The sequence below is a fragment of the Microtus pennsylvanicus genome, chromosome 5 (assembly GCF_037038515.1).
Source record: "Microtus pennsylvanicus isolate mMicPen1 chromosome 5, mMicPen1.hap1, whole genome shotgun sequence".
Lineage (NCBI taxonomy): Eukaryota > Metazoa > Chordata > Mammalia > Rodentia > Cricetidae > Microtus > Microtus pennsylvanicus.
The window spans coordinates 15,840,073-15,853,547 of NC_134583.1; the positions used below are offsets into that span (position 1 = coordinate 15,840,073).

The window sequence follows — 13,475 nt, forward strand, 5'->3', positions numbered from 1 at the left end:
TGCAGCAATAAATTATTTCCTAAAAGAGCACAGCAGAGTAAAAGCTCAACTCTCATTGTCCAGTGATGGGCAGTCATCGCTGACGAACAGAGCAATGACCCAAATGGAACCCAGCCAATTGTAGTATTATCATTAAAAACCTGTCTTTGATATTTCCAGTGATGGATACCTTTATAGACATATATGCACATAAGTGCAGATGCCCACACAGGCCAGGGGCTTTGGAAGCCCCTGGAGTTGGAACAGCAGGTGGCTGTGTGGCTCCTGACATGGATGCTGAGAGACAAACTTGGGTCCTCTGCAAAAGCAGTCTGTGGCCTTAGCTGCTGAGCCATTGCTCCAGGCTGATTTCGAAGCTGTCGCCATCTCCATTCCACCACTGTGCTTGCTTTTATTGCCATCTTATAGTAAATGTATATCGGGTGTCACAAAGGCTGGGATCTTTAGTTTCTTTCTATTTGACTGCTTACAGCCAAAGCGGTACCCACACTGCTGCACTGTGTAGGGGAAGAGGGAAAACTTAGTATGTGGGATAGTCCACCTTGTCTGAAAGAATAGAATATCTGAGCTTGGTAAGTTAGGAAGAGAATCTATTTGTGACACAGTTCTGGAGGTGATTAAAAGACTCTGTCATGCCAAGTGGCCCTCATGTTTGGCATCTCACGGAACAAGAGAGAAAAGCTAAGCCTGAGAGACAGAGCGAGCACAAACCCACACACCAGCAAGAGAAAGTCAAACTTGAGCTGCAGAAATGACCCATCAGTGAAGAGCACTGGCTGTTCTTCCAAAAGACCCAGGTTCATTTCCCAATACATGGTGGATCACAATTGTTTCTAACTCCTGTCCCACGGGATTCAGTGCCCTCTTCTGACCTCCAAAGACACTGCACACACATGGGGCATAAGTATGGGGGCAGATAAAACATCATACATGTAAAACAAAACAGATAATTCTTAAAAAGAAACTCTTAGAGAACCAAACTCACATTTATGAACAACACAGTTCATTTATTCTACATGTAGATATGTATGCCGGGGTATCTGCATGCGTGTTTGCACACATATGTGCAGGAGCACATGCATGTGTGTATTCATGTAAAGATCCAGTCTTCATCAACATCCTCCATTTTATTTATTGAGGTAGGGTTTCTGCTGGAACCTGGCACTGTCAGCTGCAGTTATTCTAGGTAGCCAGCTTTGCCCAGGGACCTCTTGTTTTCTGCTGGGATTACAGGTGGATACCATGACTGCCCTACTTTTACAAAGGTTTTGAGGATCCAAACTCTAGTCCTAACACTTGGACAGCAGTGCTTTATTTATCTATTTATTGAGCCCCCTCTAAAGCCCCGTAACAGTCTGACTGTTGCAGTAAATATTACTTTCATGACAAGGACATCAGTCCACTCATGAGAACAGAGACATCACAACCTAATCTCGAGAATTTCACTTCTCAACACTACTGCATCTTGGATTAAAGCTCCAACCTATGAATCTTCGCCTTCCTAAGACATTACATACTCAAACCTAGCACTAAGAACAACAAGAAGAAAATAAAATAAGAAATAAATGTTTCTTAAAATGTTTTGCAAGGTGTAATAATTTGAAATAAGCATAGAGTGAGTACTTCTTCTCAAAACTGAACTGCCCAAAGAGTCCTCCAGTTATCCACCATTAACTTCTAAGGATAGAAATAAGGCAACACAGACCAGTTTCAAATTACTGCCATTTTTAAATCAAAACACAAAAGCCAGAGTTAAACCAAACTAAGTTGGAAGATGAAGCCAGATAGTTTTCTTTAAGGTCAAACATTTGAATCTAATATATATGAATCAACTGCCTGCTCTTCCAAAGGTCATGAGTTCAATTCCCAGCAACCACATGGTGACCCATACCATCTGTAATGAGATCTGGTGCCCTCTGAGGAAGAGACCTGGTCATCCTCACCAACTTAGATCATGAAACCCAATATGGACAAGTTCATGCTTTTGTATTGCCAGGGCACATGTGGATCCGTTCTGGATTAAGAAAAATGAGGTCTAATCAAGAAAGAAACACTGAAAAATCTCCTATAGGCATAGATGGCCTAGATGATCCAATGTTTTAGAGCATCTCTGTTGCAGTTTCTACAGTCCAGAACATTCTGAGCTCAAAATCTAAAACAGCTCAGACTCCTGGCTGAGATGATCCAGCCTCACAAAATACTCCAGTCAGGACTTAATCATAATCCTAAATTTTCCTTAGGTCCCCATAAGATTATCAGTGCCCCCAATCAGCAGAAAGTAGCCTAGAAAACTATACCCACAGTTTCAAAAAATGAACTGTGGATACTTATTTTTGTTTAATGTGTTGGTTACAAGTTGTTATGGATAATGGTCAGGAAAAAAAGATAAACAGAGAAGATTAGATTCAGGTCTTGTTTTGAAAAGAAAAAGGGGGAACATGGTGTAGGATAATGCTCTTGTACTTGCAAAAATTTGTCGCGCATATTGGTTTAATAAGACCCTGACTGGCCAATAGCAAGGCAGGAAGTATAGGCAAGGAAACCAGACTAGGAGAATTCTGGAAAAAGGAAAATCTCAGTTTACAGTCACCAACCAGATGCAGAGGAAACAAGATGAGACTGCCTCACTGATAAAAGAAGATTACATTCAGGTCTTGTTTTGAAAAGAAAAAGGGGGAACATGGTGTGGGCACCAAGTCACGTGGCTAAACATAGACAAGAGTTACGGGTTAATTTAAGTTGTAAGAGCTAGTTAATAATAGGCTTGAGCTAACAAGCCAAACCATTTATAATTAATATAAGCCTCTGTGTGTTTCTTTGGAATTGAACGGCTGTGGGACCAGGCAGAACAGAAACTTCCATCTACAGGCATAAATTTCATTCATTCATATAAATATATATATGTGTGTGTGTGTGTATGTATATGAATGAGTGAAATTTATTTAAAGGTTAAATATCTTTAACCAAAATATGTCTCAATAAAGGGTCAGTTTCAGGTCCTACACAGAAATTTTAACAGAGTTATCAACAGAGAAAACATGGCTGACTTAGGGTTTTTCTTGCTGTGAAGAGACCCCATGACCACAACTCTTATAAAGAAAAAATTTAATTGGGGTGGCTTGCTTACAGTTTCAGAGGTTCAGTCCATTATCAGCATGTAGGCAAACGTGGTGCTGGGGCTGAGAGTGCTACATTTTTCAGACAACAGGAAGTTGACTAAGAGTGACAATGAAAAGTTTAAGCAAAAGCCTGCCCCCACAGTGACACGCTTCCTCTAACAAAACCAAACCTACTCCAACAAAGCCACACCTCCTAATAGTGCCACTCCCTATGAGATTATGGGGGGCAATTGCATTCAAACTACCACAATAGCAATGAACAAAATTAGAGCTTAAAGGGAAGGGGAAGAAATCACTGTGTCTTCTTAACTTGATAAATTAACATAGGTAGGGTTTTGTTTTCCCAGGTTTTTGAGACAGGTTCTTACATAACCAATATTATCCTCAAAACATGTGGTTGAGGGTAACTTTGAACTCAAAACCCTCCTACCTTAATCTCTTGAGTTCTGGGGTTACACACAAGCGCTGCCATTCCTACCTAAGCTTTTTATTTTCAAAAACAAAACCCCATGGTGGTTTGATTGTGGTTTGCTTACTAATATGTACCACAAAGATATCCAATCTTACATGTGTCTCTTTGCCTCATAAATAAAACAGTTTCTTCAATATGATCAGGTACCACCTCCCCCCAGAAAAAAAAATATCCTCCAGCAACAATCTGATTCAACAATGCCCAGATGAAGATGGCACCCAAGCTAGTGGGGGTGCAAGCATGTCCCCGCTCAGGAGCTCACTGGCAGCTGAGGGAAAACACTACTTCCAGGCAACGGTAAAGCAGGGTACCTTCACAGAACACCAAACCAACCAAAGCAACTGGGGCAGTGAGAGCAAGAGGAAAGAAACAACAAGGACACGGCAGCTTAGCTTTAACTGGCAGTTTAGCAAAGCCTGGAGTCATCCTGCAGGAAAGCCTCTATCAGATCATCTTGTGGGAATGTTTGCAGGGGGTTACTGGTTAATGATTGATGTTGGACATCTCAGCCCACTGTGCACAGCTCCATTCCTGAGCAGGCTGTCCAGAACTATATACAAAGTTAGCTGGACATCAGCAGAGACTAAGGCAACAACAGGGATCCTCCTGAGCTCTGCTTCAAGTTCCTGCTTGAGTCCCTTCCCTGACTTCCTTGGTGATGGGCTGCGACCTGGAAGCTAAGCAAATGAACCGTTTCCTTCCCTGTGTTGCTCTTGGTCAGGATATATTAGCCGAGCAACAGAAAGGAAGCTAAAATGCACACCCACAGAGACTTCAGGTGCAGAAATTATTAGACAAGAAATACATGATACAGTAAGGAATTGATAGTAAGCAGATGTGGGGAAGTGCCAAATAATAATGTAGAAATTAAAAAGTATCTGGTATTAAAGCTAAGTCAACGAAATGACTTGTGAACTATACCTTAGAGCAGATACTTCCCTGGATGCTCTGAACAGACTTACGTGAGTGAGACGTGAACGAAAAGCAGTACAAGCAATGAGATAATAAGAAATATAGACTGCTGGGCAGTGGTGGCGCATGCCTTTAATCCCAGCACTCGGGAGGCAGAGGCAGGCGGATCTCTGTGAGTTCGAGACCAGCCTGGTCTACAGAGCTAGTTTCAGGACAGGTTCCAAAGCCACAGAGAAACCCTGTCTCGAAAAAAACAAAACTAAACAAAAACAAAAAAAAGAAATATAGACATGTGAACAAACATGCAACTGGAGTGTAAGATGATCAGAAAATAGTATTCATAGGATAATAAATAAAAGTTAACAGAATTACAAAAAATGCTAATATTCAAATAGTCAGTCTGATCCCTAACAGGATCATGTATGCTTGTTTTTTATTCCCACTCAGAAACAACAGATTGAAATTTATAACATACATGTGCCCACACACATGCACCCACACAGGAAACTATCTTTGTGGCGAGAATGTCTCTAAAAGATCTTGGAAGAAGTCAGTTTCCCCAACAAAGGAGGCAAAACAGACTTGGGTGCTTAATTCTCCATGGCAATAATAAAATGTAGAGGTTGCTGGAATCACATTTTGTGATGTGCTGCAGTAATTATCTGTCAGAAAGGAATTTAATACCCAGAGGATCTCTCTTCAAGAAAGAAGGTAATTAAAAATATTATTATAAGCAAACTCTCCCCACACACTCACTCAGCAAAGGAAAAGTAAAGAATATTTGCCAGACAAAAACGGGCCCTCAGATAGAAGGCCTGATCCACACACAGAGAAGGCAAGAAAGATGGTCATGGCAATTACACATAAGTACTGGATACAACACCAAAAAGATAATTTAAGAAGAAGGAATGCGAATTAAAATACTGACAAAAAATAAATGGGAGGTGGGGTCATATACATTGCTCTTAGGAACTGGTGATTTCAATAAGGAAGGTTGAGGTCTTATTAAAAACGCAGCATAAGTGGCTTAAACAAGAGAATATTTCTCACTGCTCTGGAGGCTGAAGTGCAAGAGAAAGGTGGCATCAGGATCGGTTCGTTCCTAACCTGTATAACCTTCCCGAGTCCCTTGGCACAATACTTTCATTTGGAGAGGGAGGGAGATCTGTCTGTCCGGTCTTACAAGACTGGGGTCTACCTGTAAGAGTTTATTTAACCTGAATTATCTCAAAACAGGTGCAATCTCCAAACACATTTACACTGTATATGTATATACATATACATATATATATATATATATATATATATATATATATATATATGTACATACATACACATTTGGGAGGACACAATTCAATTCCACAATAGAGAACAAAGACACTAGATGAATAGAAATGAAGGTTCATAATAAAATTATCTAGATCATCACTAAAAGAATACAGAGCTTCCAGTCAGTGCCTTAAGCTCATTTAGTAAACGGAAAACTAAAAATGAAGGGGGGGGGGGTGGTCAATCTAGTCAAAAAAAAGTTAAGACAGGAAAGAAGATGCAGAAAAGAGAGGAGAAATACATAACCCTTGATCATAATTAAATCTAAATATAAAAATCTTCACTCCAAATACAAAAAACCAAATTCTCCAGTTGAAAGCAGACTCAGATATATCTTATTAACAAGAGACACATCCAAAACCATAATGATTCATTCAGCTTCAATTGCAGAAAGAAGTATGGCATATGAAAGCAAACACAATCTATAGGGAACAATGTATTGCTTCATTAATATCAAAGGAAAGGATTTTAAGTCAAATAACAGTACCAGAGATAAAGTCATCACATATGACAAAAAGGTTTAATTTGTCATAAAAAAGTTTTAAAATTTAAATTTTTGTTTATAACAGTCCTCAAAAAGCAAAACATTAATTACCCAGATGAAAATGATAAATCAATAAATAAAATCTCATCAGTTGAGTGACTAAGCAGAAAACTTAATAAACGTAAAGAGCTGACCCAGTTAGAAACAAAAGAATATAGATTACATGAGTGACATGGGAACCTTTATTAAAGCAGAGCGCTTGCTGGAACCCACAACACTAACAAGCATCAAAGAACTAGTATGATACAGAACATTTTTTCTGAGCATAACTCAAACAGAAATGAACAAGAACAGCAATATGTATTCAGAACCTCAGTCTTAAGGACTTGAATCAAAACAAATACTAACAGGGCCAGAAAGATCACTTGGCAGTTGAGAGCAATAGGTGATCACCCAGAGGACCTAGGTTTGAGTCCCAGCACCCACATGACAGCTCATAACCATCTAGAACTCCAGTCCCATGAAACGTGATGCACCTTCTTGCCTCCACTGGCACTGCACACACGGTACACAGATGCAGACACGCAAAATACCCATACGCGTAAATTAATCAATTGGTTCATTAAAAAGATACCATAGAAAATACTTAAAGCTGCATGGTTTTTTTTTTTTTTTTTTAGATATTCCGATAAAGAGCTAAATGGGGATATGTGGGAAATCTAAAGTCTTTAAATAAAGCACCCAACCTAAGAAGAGATCAGAATAGGGTGAAATATATCTAAACACCATTTAAGGAAATAAATATGTTAAAAAGTAAGTCACAAGTAACTATATCACAGAGTTCAGACACATTATATATTACAATATTTAAAATGGAAAAGGAAGAAAGAGAAGCATAGATTAGCAGTAATGGAAGAGAAACAATGAGAGGCTCCACAGACAGCCAGAAATTTATTTTATGATATGACAAAACATTTAATTTTATCTTTTTAAACACAGTAATATTGACAAGCACCTCCTTATAAACATATAAATTGTTAAAAAGTACAAAAAAACTACAAGAATAAATTTTAGCATGAATCGCCAAATCATAACAGTGAGCAAAGGCACACAAGATACACATTCATGTAGTTAAACTAACATAAAGTGCCAGATAAACAAAAATAAGAAATGAAGTATTTTAGGATGAAGCAGTAGGAAAAACAAAACCATAAATAATGCTCTTTGTAGAAAAAAATGAAAAAAAAATGAACCTGTCCAGTCTGCCTATGTCTATTACATTCATGCCAACATACAAAGACACTGCTGTAGTTTGGATACCAAGTGCTGCCCCCAACATTCCTGTTACAGGCTGGTTACCAGCTACTAGATCTCGTCTCTCTCATCATTCAGACAGAGTAGATCTTAAAAGCCATTACCTAATCAATGGATAAGCCCATTGATGCAGTCACATCTTTACGCCCATACTGGGGTACTGAAAACTCTGAAGATGAGACCTGCTTGGAAGAAGCAAGTCACTGGGATAAAGTTCTTGAGGATGGTATCTTTTTGCTGGCTTTTCTCTGTCTCTCTCTCTCTCTCTCTGCTTCCTGGCTTCCATGGGGTAACAGCTGCCTCTTCCTCCAAAGGCTCATTACACCATGAGGTTCCCCTCCCTTTAAACTTAATGCAATAGAGACAGTGACCTTGGACTAGAACTCCTGAAACCATGAACAAAATAAACCTTCCTTCCATTAAGCCATTTTTATTAGGTCTTTGTCCCAGCAACAAAAAGTCTTACTAATCCAAACACAGTTCTTCATGATAGTAAAGAAAGAGGTAAACAATATTCAACAAAGCAATTTTTAAAAAAGCAAAATGAACAAACAAACAAAACACCTTGTTTTTAAGTGCAAAGCCATGAAAAAACACCAGCTTGGAAGAAAACAGTAAACTAAGTTTGAATGTTTGACTGTTTGACTTAGACAAAGAAAGAACCACCTGTTGTAAGGTGGAAGAAAACAACTGGTCCAGAAAATGATATGGGGTGCTGCTCACCTTCCACAGCTGATGCTAAATTCTAAAACTAAGGGATGAGCATGGAAAATGCAGCAATGATGGACCCCTTAGAGTCACGTTGGATGATTAAAGACAACTTCAGTTCTGAGCGTGAGGCAGGAACTCACTCATGTTCTTTTCCTGCCCATGCCCATTTTGCATCTCTTGTTCTGTTACTGAAATAAACACATTTTAAAAGATAAATAACCAATATGACACTTATCTAGTTTTCAAAGATAATATTTGGCCAAGTTATAGTTTAATGTTATTGACAGAGTGAAGAAAGATTAATATAATCATGGATAAAATATAGGTCTACATGTGCAGGCACAACTCAAAGCTAAGTTCCGTGCATCTAAATCTTACAAACTTATATTCAAAGAGCCCAAGCGCTGGTTATCATAGGTAAGAGAAACAATCTTTAAGTTTTAAAGATGACCATATAATAAGCAATGTTCATTTAATCTCAGAGCAGTTATGTGTGCCTCAGAGTGTGTAAACCTACGGTAGCCAAGCATGAATGAAGTAAAGGTGACTGAAGTTGATAAGAGGAAACCATTCTTGCTGCACACTATCAACTGTTGTATTTCCTTTGAAGATAACATTTTACAGCTGTGACGAACACTAACAGATGGTCTGGGGATTAAGACTAACACATCATGAAAGAATTGGACAATGCAAAGAGACAACGAACTGAAAACTCAGGACTGGACTCTCGCTAGTAAGATTTTAGATGGCGTTTGAGTTTGTGTGGGTTTAATCAAAATGGAGCAAGCAGAATGCTCCCCTCCTTGCCTGGGTGAAAATGGAGACAAGCTAAAATGATGGAAAGAATGGTTTATATTATACACATAGAGGCAAACATTTACCTCTGGAAGGTAGTGGATACCATGACCCTCCCAACCTTAAACCTCTTTGTACCTGCATCCTTCCAGGGATGCCACAGGAGAGCAAAGAACTGTAGTAGACACCTGCAGCCTGGACGCAGAACTAAATAAATCTCTAGCACACAAGTTGATTGATTCTCACATCATTGCCAGTCAAAACCTAACTATCATCCAAACGGTAGGCATTTTTAAATCCCTGTTGATTATCTTTCTCTAAAATCGCCTAAGCTTTTTCTTTTTCCTTTAAGAAAGTAGGACACGATGAGGGTGTCTCCATTCAGGAGGTCACCACCACCATGCAGAATGATGTCTGCCTCTTCCGGCCTCCTCCCCAAGGTGGATTTCTCCCAGTGCTTTAGATACAAACTGGGCTCATCTGGTCAAGTAAAAAGTTAGCCGATAACCTTTGGTCAAAACTCCCCAAACAGTATGTAAAACAAACAATAAAAAAATAAGAAGAGTTTCAACTGGAAATTAGTTACGAATCAATCAGCAATGTTTGATACAGGATCTGGCTGGTCACCTTCTTAATCTCAGCTGGACCTATTAATTTCAATAGGTGACCAGCAGTTACCCTCTGAATGGCAAACACACACACTCCTCCCCAAACCCATGGAGGTATATTAAAATCTTTCCTACGTGCTCCTTACATGTGCAATGATCATGAACTTTCCAGTATACTAGAGTTTCGTTCTTTAGCTTCCTAAACCTTCTGTCGCACAGACAGAAATGCACGGAAATTCATTCGTCAGCTTGGTCTTCATCGATCTGTGTAGAGGAAAAGGCATTTGATCCTATGTGCCAAGCTCAAAGACAGAAGCAGCCTGCTGTCAACTTGAGAAACCATATTTTTTTTTTTTTACAATCATGACATGCCGCCTTAAGCCGACTAAACACTAAAGCATGCTGGGCTGCCCACACTGCGAATTATGTGGAATGTTCCGCATGTTTTGTGGTTGAAAAAGTACTGGGTTTGTGCATCATCCAGTTCAAATCAAAGACACATTTGACCTGAAAACCGAGATTTCCCAAGCAACTTAAACGGTAACTGACCAAGATCCCGTCAGCGTCAAACAGCTGTGAACCTTCCTAGGCAAACATTTCAAATGTGAGTTTCTTAAGGTAAAGAGACATAATGTAAACTTTGTGGGACTTTTAAATGTATCTCAAGAAAACACTAAGAACTCACAGGAATCTTGCTTGTCAAAGCAGAGGAAGGGGAGGTTATGATGAATGCCACTTGCAACAATGTAAACAACATTTACAGTAAATGCAAATGGATTTCCCAAGTACCTAGCAAATTAAGGCAAAAATAAAAACCCTCTAATGGGTTATTGCTTCCACCTCTAATGTTGATGCAGATGCTGAAATTCTGAAGTACTCCAAAGAAGGAAGATTGTTACCCTTAAATGTGACCGCAGCATTGTATTATGGGCACAGTCTGCCCAACCATCAGTGGGCCACTGTCAAATCAAACAGCAAAGACCATCAACATTTAAGATGCTTTCACAAAGGAAAACACAGAACGCCCCCCAGGTTTACCTCTGAGGTCAGCTAAGTCCCCAGCTTTTGAAGCATCACCAGCGGTCATTTCTGATGTGCTTTAAAAAAACAAAAACAAAACTAAACACCATCTTGATGAACTAAGTTTTATCTAAATATTACCTACCTACTAATGGCAAATTTTTGAAGCAGAGAAATGCCTGACTCAACCACCCAGTGGTGGGATCATGTTAATAGATAAATGTGTGTTTAAGATCACTGGTATAGGGCATGCTGGTCCCAGCATAAGAGTTCAGGTAAGTGCTAGAAATCAGTATTCTTTGGCTAACACTCCCTGAAAGAACTATTTTAGCTTCTAATCAATTAGATCTACTGTTCTTAGTGGGCATGCATCATTGCGACCCTCGCTCGCTTCCCTGTGACCAGACGACAGAGATAGATAACAGTCATGTGTCTGACATCATTATATCACCTACATAAATCCCTATGAATACCGTGTGTACAGAGAGGGGTCTCAAAAAGAATCCTCATAAAATGTATGCTCAAGTCAAATACACCTATACAATTCTAAAAACAGTCACATTAGTAAGCTTAATTCTACTAACTCAGTCACAGCCATCTTTAATATCAATTCTTACCATCTTGCCTAGAGACCAACCAACTAAAGGGACAATTGTGACTAGAGTTAAGGTTTAAAGGGTGTGACTGTCATCTAAGTAAATTTTTCTCCAAGAATGTTGACTGAAAAATACAAGAAAACACTTAAAATATTGTGCTACGCTTCAGTTCCGGTATATATAACCGCAAAGTCACATCCAAGACAAAAATCAATGTTCCCGGATTTTTTTGTTTGTTTGTGTTTTGGGTTTTTTTTTTTTTGTCAAGTATCCGTGGCTATTTCTGTCATTTCAAAACTTCCATGCTACAGATAAGGCACTTCCTCCGCTATGGTGACTACATGAGTAGCAAGTATCTTTCCTCCACAAAACTGTCTAGGAACACATGCCAATGAACTTACTTTAAACACTTCAGGATACTTTCTGGAAGAGCCGGCGTTTTATTTTTATTGTTCAAAGTGAATTAGGTGATGTAGTCGCTTGTGTCACCAAAATGTGGGCTACGTGGTACCATGCAACACAGCTCACAATTCTGTCAGCACTTTTGATTTTCCCCGGACACCATCAGCTCACCTCAGTAACTGGAGAACACAGCACAGGAGGGTAGTCAGGCCAGAATGTGAGCATGTGGGGCTTCCTTCACATACGGGACACGTGGAGAAAGACTGTGCGTGTAGTAAATGAACTTTCTATCAGATTTTATCACATGGCTACTTACCTCCTCCATGGGCAAAACTGTCTGAAGTAAAGTCATAGTAGGCAATAAACCGGGTTTTGTTTGTCATTCTTAGAAACATTACTCCTAAAAATCCTTAAGAAGTTGGACCATTCTTAATCAAAGACTTGATGAAAAGCCAACTGGTCGATAAACAAAGAAAATCCAGTTTTTAAAAGATACCGCTAAACCTCACCCCTACCTCACCGAGGAAAAGTGTATCCTAAGGCGGATGCCCGTATTTCCTAAGTATTCTAGACTGTCTAAATATTTCATCAAAGACTAAATGATCACTTTGAAAATTGAGCCAGCCGTGGGGAAGATTTCTCATAAAGCTGTGCTGCTGAGCTGTTTAAAGCACGCCAGCGAACATGCTGAGTCTTAGCCCAGAACCGAGAACCCAGAGCGGGAAAGTTCCCGAGGGTCCCAGCCCTCCGCAAGGTTGTGCTCGGCGGGGCCCCGGCGGGAGTACCCGGCATCAAGGAGGCCCGGAGCAGCGCCGAGCATCGGGCCGCCTCCGGCAAGCCGCGTCCCCGCCGGGAGCCTCTCCGGGGCGCTGGCTGCCGAGTCAACCGGGTGCAGTAGCGGGGACCCGGGAGAGCCGCGCTCCGCGCCACCGGTCCACCCGCTCGCCCGCCCGCCCGCCCGCCCGGGACGCGCTCGCACCTCGCACAAAAGGCGCCGCGGCGGGAGCGCAGGGAGATGCCGGCCGCTGCCTCCTGGAACTTTGCGGACATCGCAGCGCAGCTCCGCGGCTCCGAGCCCCTGGCGCAGGAGGAGGCCGAGGCGGCGGCGGAGAGTCGGGGCATCGCCCGGCAGTGCCTCCGCCTTGCCGGCTGCCGACGGCTCCCGCCCCCGGATACCCAGCGCTTGCTCTTAAAGGCGCCCGCTGCCGGTTAGGCCGCGAGGTAAGGGTGCAGAGAGGAGTGGGGAGGAGGCAAGGAAAGGGGGAGGGGGCAGCACAGACGGGATCCTGGGAGGCCACAGCAATCTAACCTCAGACTCCTCCTGCTCCAGGACCCCAGACCACCTCCCTCTATGCTCCTGGGCAAGAGTAATTTAAGGGAGTAAGTGCTCAGAGCCTACATGGAGGGCGCCTAGCCTCTACTTGGCCGCCTAGGGAACCCCGCTTTTGCTTGAGCTGCCAACACTCTGTTAAGGTCTTGACCAAACACTCCATCTCTGGGTCGCATTTGCCAATTAAAAACCATGGCTCCGTGGGACTATTTTCCTCCACTGAGTGTACAGTCTTCCTGATGCTGTTTCTTCATCTCCAACATTATGGTGAGCGTCTCAACCTAGAGCACTTCAAACTGAAGACCGGCTTGGACCTGGACCGCTGAAGGAAGGAGTCTTGCAGTACAGTGGCAAACATGCCTCACTTCGACTGTTCTTTCCAC

General features: G+C 41.3%; 1 protein-coding gene across 1 annotated transcript in view; it reads right to left on the bottom strand.

Annotated features, from left to right (window-relative positions):
* Gpr63 (G protein-coupled receptor 63) overlaps positions 1-12,925 on the bottom strand; it is a 47,554-nt gene extending 34,629 nt beyond the window's left edge. Inside the window, exon 1 of the mRNA XM_075971297.1 lies at positions 12,742-12,925. The gene's annotated coding sequence lies outside the window, so the exon portion shown is untranslated. The remainder of the gene's footprint in view (positions 1-12,741) is intronic.
* Positions 12,926-13,475: the final 550 nt, after the last annotated feature.